The sequence below is a fragment of the Leptinotarsa decemlineata genome, unplaced genomic scaffold (assembly GCF_025532065.1).
Source record: "Leptinotarsa decemlineata unplaced genomic scaffold, Ldec_3_MD MMD2_tig00000505_RagTag_RagTag, whole genome shotgun sequence".
Taxonomy (NCBI): domain Eukaryota; kingdom Metazoa; phylum Arthropoda; class Insecta; order Coleoptera; family Chrysomelidae; genus Leptinotarsa; species Leptinotarsa decemlineata.
Window position 1 is genome coordinate 9,258,720 of NW_027412549.1, and position 6,899 is coordinate 9,265,618.

Sequence of the window (6,899 nt, forward strand, 5' to 3'; positions counted from 1 at the left end):
AATGTAATTTAATGCATGGGCCCCCCAAAAACTAACCGGAGACGAATGTCTTTGTATCGCGAGCAAGTGTTTCCTAGTGATCTGAAAAAGAAGTGAATTTGAAATCTGATTGAGTTGTTTTCATACTTACCGGAGCCGCCTGATAGCGACTCTCGGGGGTGGTCTCGGATTCTGCTTCGTTGTCCTTCTGTATTTGTCTCTCTCTCAGAATCTTGGGTCTTCTCTGTTGAGTGCTTTGTGTAGATCGCGCAGCGCTGGACTGTTGTGTAATCGAACTCTTTCGAACACGTTTTCTGCGTGTTCTTTCATATACGCGTCTACGTAGTGGATGTTTAGGTCCAGGTCCCGGTATAGGTATCTATTTGGTATGTATCTCGGAGCGTTTACGGCGGCTTGCACGCAACCGTTCATAAACTTCTGGATACTGCGTCTGTATGTCGCTGGCCCCAGGCAGTGCAGGCATACAGAATGATTGGGAGTAGTACGGTGTCAAACTCTGTCGAACGCTCTGGAGATGTCTAGGTATATCGCTCCGGTGTGGTATCCTTTGCCCAGGTTAGGTTGGCACATTCTGTCGCATAGTCTGCTACCCTCAGGACTTGCAGCTCTGTCGAGCATTCGGATCTGAAACCGAACTGTTCACCTGGTAAGATTGCCAGTTCGCTGGTTTGGTCTTCTAGTCTCCCCAAGATTACTTGTTCTGCCACTTCGCTTATGGAAGTGGTTGAGCTCATTGGCCTATGGTTATCTGAAAATATGTGGTTGTAATTTGGCTTCGGGATGTTGACCGTTGCCTTCTTGAACGGGTACTGAAAATGCTGTAGTCTGAGTATAATCTTGATGATATTTGTCATTGTTGCTATACCCTTCCTTGGTAGGGTTTTCAATGCCCGGTTTGGTATCTGGTCCGGGCCTGGGGCTTTCTGAGTGGCTAGGCACCTCACAATGCCTTTCACTTCCTCGGGTGATGTCGGTGTTATGGGTTGCGCGTTGTCCCTTCGTTATCGTCGTATCCTTCGTACCGTCTCTTCGACCTGGTTTTCTATTTCTTCTACTTCGTCCGTGAACGAGAAATCATTTTCTGTACACTGCCTTTCGTAGTTGCCAGCAAATGCTTCCGCTTTCCGCGGACATGGTTTTCGTTGTCCCTTCCTAAGAACTTTCAGCATTCTTCATGCAGATTGGTTTTCGGTGTTGAGTCCTTCCAGACGGGTTGCCCATTGTCGGTCTCAAATTGTACGCAGCTATTGCCGCAGGATTCTGCCGGCACTGTGCATACTACTTTTGTACATTGGAGCGCGTGTCCATTGGTATCGTCTCTTCAGGCGTCTTCTGATTCTAATGAGTTCCATTATTTCCGCTGTGATAATTTGGTCCTGTAAATTAAAGCATGCGGCTGGGACTTCTCGCGCGCTCCTCTCCATAGTTGAGATGATCGCCTGTTGTAGCTGCGTCGTGGCGTTCTTCAGATCAATCCTTGTTTCAATGCGTGGGATGTCTCCTATCGCGTCATGAATGATGCGTTGGAATCCGCTCCGGTCGATGATTCTCTTTATCGGATCATCTGGTTCCTCTTCGCCTCTTCCTATTGTGAGTAGGACGGGGTTGTGATTCTCCGTTTAGTACTTCCATCTCCAATGTAGGGATGTTTTGCACTATGGCGATGGAGTTGGTCTTTTTGCGGGTAGTGCGTTGGGGCTTCGGGAGCGACTACCGCGATGTCCTCGAATTCTTCTAGCTACCTGGTTAGTTGTCTACCTCTTTGGTTTTCGTTTCTGCAGTTCCAGTCGCGTGACTTCGCATTGGAGACGCCTATGGTTACTGTTTAATGATGATCTGGGAATATTTCTGCTATGTTGGTTCTATCTAGTAATCCTTGCGGAGGCAGGTACAAAATTCTCAGCTGTTCGTAGCGTTCCAGTTCTACTCTGACTGCTGCTGCCTCTCCGAATTGTAGTTCCGGCTTTCTGTCCTCATGTTGCGCTAGTTCTGTTTTTACTAGTTGCGCCGCGCCCCTTGCGGCCTGGCGCCCCCTGGCATCCTGTATGTTGTGTATCCTGGGATGCGAAAGTTCTTGTTACTTCGTATACTTGTCTCCTAGATTGCCATGACGTCTATGCTTAGCCGTAATAGCAGTTCTAGGAACACGTTTTTCCTTTCTGTGGCACCATTAATGTTCCACGATCCTATTTTTAGCGATTCTAGAAACGTACAGGCATTAACGTTGTCCAGGTGCTTGTAATAATGCAGCTGATACCGCTTGCGCGATTTCCTGCCGCTCTGTCGTCAGTTTTCCTAGCACGTTTATTAAGTCGTTGCTATTTCCTCCGGCTGTATGCGCCTTCGGCGGCGGTTTTCTCGCTTATGGTTGTTGTCTAGGCCTCTGACTCTTCGCTTGTCTGGGCCTGTTCCATGCTCATTCCGCTGTTCATGGTTTGGGGAATATTTTACATCCTCTCTAGCTAGCTGGGTGCGAACCCAGGCACTGTCTCTCTTTTTTTGACACTCTCTGCTGTCGTTGTTTTCTCCACACTTTACGCAACGCGCAGCTGCGTGGCATCATCGTTACGCGTGTCCGAACTATTGGCAACGGTGACATTGGGATATTAGTCCCATGCTTGTTCTTAGTGCAAAAATTTTGTCATCTGTTTGGACAGAAAAAGTGGTAGCGTCTTCCTGGTGCGCCTTGATGTCATTCGGTGAAATTAAATCACTGCGAATCCTTGCTTTACGAGGTCACCTGTAACGTCCTTTGCCTCCACATTTTCAGGGATTCCGCGAATAATCGCGTGTAATGGAATCTCCTTCTTGATAGAGTAAGTGTGGAAGTCCAGTTCCCCATCTTCCATATATTTGGTAGCTTTACGCCATTCTGTTTCATCGTTGGTATGAATGTAGATGCCATCCTTTGTCAATTTGGCTTAGTTGTACCTAATCTTCCTTGTTTCGAGATCTTCAAATATCTCGTTCCATCTCTTGCTGTCGTGCAGCACTATCGGTGGCGGCTTTTCTGAGTCTACGGTTGGCACCACTTCCTTGGTGGTGCCAACCGTTAGAGATTGATACCACTTCTCCACTGGTTGGCCTCTCAACATTATTGATCAGTGTTACATTATTAGGTTGGCTGTTCTTGTTCATTTATCACTGCCTGAACCACTGTGTCTGCTGCTTTTGTGAGTGCATTGGCTTGGGATGTGGGGGCTTAGCAAACCAGCCATCGGAACCTTCGAGATACCAGGCGCCCTCTCGTCGTAGCATTGCCTTGTCACGGTAATGCGGGGATCTACCGTGAGTGACCTTCTTTCCCTAGCTACTCGTGGGACTTTTATGGACAGAGTAAATTTAATTTTTTTTTCGTTGAGTCTTCAGAGGAAATGGATGTCGTTCTCACGACTCCAACTGACCTTCCTGTAACTTCAAATCAGTAGCGAGAGCTTCTCAACTCTCCAACTTCGGATCCAATAACTGAACCTCAAAAAAGGTTTGGTGGTGCAGCCAGGAAACGACTAAGTCGTCTCCTCAAGAGCAGATTACTTTATGAAACCGCCTTGCACTAAATTCTTGAGCGGCGTACGCAGAGTTTCCCTCAGGTGGAGGAACAAACCCCCTATGAGCAGGTTAGCATACGTTTGCGCTTAAATGGTGATTTACCGAAACCAGAGGCGAAAAAGCCTTCGAAGGCATTGTCAGATATAGCTGACGTGCAAAAATCTTCAAATGGGAAAGTTGTCGCGGATACCAGGGTGGAAATCTTGCACGTTGATTATCCAACTACCTCATTAACAGCCAATCAGCTGGAATTTCTTCAGATCTACTGATCTCATCTGATCTACTGATCGTACTTTGAGGACCGATTGATTACTATTCACATTTGTAATGATATGGTTATAGTAGCGGAGCAATTTCGTGAAGCAGTGATCTCATCCTATCTTGAGAACTGTCCATCGAGAATTAAAAGAGGTAACCATAACTCTTCTTGGTGGAGCAAAAGCCTTGAAAAACAAAGGAAAGCAGTTCGATGTTTATTCAAGAGAGCTAAAGAGTCAGGTAACTGGGAGCTTTATAAAACTACGTCATACAACAAGGAAATTAGAAAGGCAGAACGGAAGTCTTGGATATATTTTTTGGGAAAGAAAGTTTTTGGCTTTCTACTACTCCATCTGATACAAAAAAATGGATGAGAGAATCTTCCAAAGAAACGAAGGATTAATCAATTTGAAAATAAGTAACTCTATACATGGATGTGTAGATCATGCAAAGAAGTAACTTTCAGACACAAACTGAAAGAAAGTCCTCCTGAAACAGCTACTTTCATATAAACATTGAATTACACGAAAGAAAAAAATTCTTTCGAAACAAATACTTCTATATGAACACTGAATTATACAGAAGATACTTTTCTCTATTCATTTTGTATATCGAACATTTGTGGAGGAATAAGAATCAGATATCATTAACATGAGTTCTACTTTGAATGAATGGTAATAAATTGTACTCACATGGAACACTGTCACCCTAACTGGTATACACGTGTTTCGCCTTAAGACACTTGCCCTAAGGCTCTTCAGTACCAAATTGGATAACATTATAGAAAATACAAACACTTCATTCATGAATTACGATTTTGAATGTCACGGAATGAGCTTGATCTGCTTATGTCATCGATGACATCGTAATGACATTCATTCACCTATTTGATTTAATCCCAGCCATGAGGAATCTTATTTGATTTGAAAGGGTTATATTTTTAGTAGTGATTAATTTTTTGGGAAAGAAAGTTTTTGGCTTTCTACTACTCCACCTGTATACACGAAACACGTGTATACCAGTTAGGGTGACAGTGTTCCATGTGAGTACAATTTATTACCATTCATTCAAAGTAGAACTCATGTGAATAATATCTGATTCTTATTCCTCCACAAATGTTCGATATACAAACTGAATAGAGAAAAGTATCTTCTGTATAATTCAGTGTTCATATAGAAGTATTTGTTTCGAAAGAATTTTTTCTTTCGTGTAATTCAATGTTTATATGAAAGTAGCTGTTTCAGGAGGACTTTCTTTCAGTTTGTGTCTGAAAGTTACTTCTTTGCATGATCTACACATCCATGTATAGAGTCACTTATTTTCAAATTGATTAATCCTTCCTTTCTTTGGAAGATTCTCTCATCCATTTTTTTGTATCAGATGGAGTAGTAGAAAGCCAAAAACTTTCTTTCCCAAAAAATTAATCACTCCTAAAAAAAAACCCTTTCAAATCTTGGATATAGTTCTGTGAGAGTATCACTGATTTACTTCGCAGCACAAGAATTCACAAGATTCCCTCTAGAGAGCCGACTGCTGAAATTGAGTCTCTTAAACGACCCGATGGAACATTCACAACCTGTAGTGAAGAAACATTAGAGTTTTCGATAGAAAACCACTCTCCTGAAAATCTGACTCTTGATAATAACAGACCTCCCATCTTTGAGGGCGCTAAACGCACAAAAAAGAACGATTCGGAGGTCGTCGTATATTTCCAGCTCTTCTTCAAAACGGACTGGAAATAATTTTACCTATTCTTATAAAGTTGTATAGAGCTAGTCTGGCGTGAAACTATATGTATACCACCCAGTTAATTGGCAGCAAGGGTAGTATATATACCTAAAGTGGGTCGGAAAGACCCACACCCTAAATCGGTACGACAGATCAGCTTCACATCCTTCCTGTTGAAAGGACTTGAGAGGATACCAGGAGGGTAGCATTACATGCATCCCCCCTGAATAACTACCAGTATGCTAATCAAACCGGCAAATCCACAGATTTAGCCTTAAACAACTTTGTAGAGAAAATCTTCCAATCCCTTGACAACAAGGAGATTGCGGTTGCTGTATTTCTCGATATTGAAGGAGCATTTGGCATTGTACTACCTAAATCTATAGGATCGTCTCTGGCTAGGAAAGGTATAGAATCTACCGTAACTGGCTGGATCTATGCCATGCTTGTAGACAGAACTGCAACTACGACTCTTCAAGGCGAGGCCTTCAGGGCCAGGGTAACCAGAGGCTGCCCTCAAGATGGGGTACTATCTCCCTTTCTGTGGTCGCTTCTGATGGATAGTCTGCTTGATTCTACATAAATGAATCTACCCATATAACAGAAGAAACAGAAACACTAATTGATCACATATATATTAAAAAACATAAAATTGCAGAAAAAATAAAAGCCACACCCTCATTAATTGGAACAAATATTTCAGACCACATGATAACATGCTTTTTTTTTCAAAGAATAGTTAACACGATTCGAGAAGCGAACTGATGATAGAAAGAAACACATCCCATAGCTATAGCTACATTGATTATACAAAACTTTACACTGTGTTACAAACCGAAAATTGGTTTGATGTTACAAATTGCAATGAATCACAAAAATCCTATGATAACTTCATTACTAAATTTGAAAAACATTTAAAAGACTGCACTACAAGATACATACGTAAAAAAAAATCTTCGCACAAACTTAAACCGTGGATCATTGTAGGTTTAATCAAATACATAGAGCATAGAAATAAACTGAAACTGAAAATGAATAAAAGTATGAACCCAGAATTGAGAAATGAATATAAGCGGTATAGAAATGAATTGAGTAAATTATTACGAATTACAAAAAATTACTATTACAGAAATAAATTAAAGGAAAATAGTAAAGATTGCAAAAAAACATGGGAAACAATCAATGAAATAACTAATAGAAATATAAAACAGAAAAATATACGGGAAATCAAATTAAAAGATAAGATATTTAGAGAAGATAAGGAAAAGACAAACGTTTTCAATGAATATTTCGCTAGTGTTGGCACAGAAATGGCTAAAAAAATAAATCATATAAAATGACCCCACAATTTTTGAACGACAAAT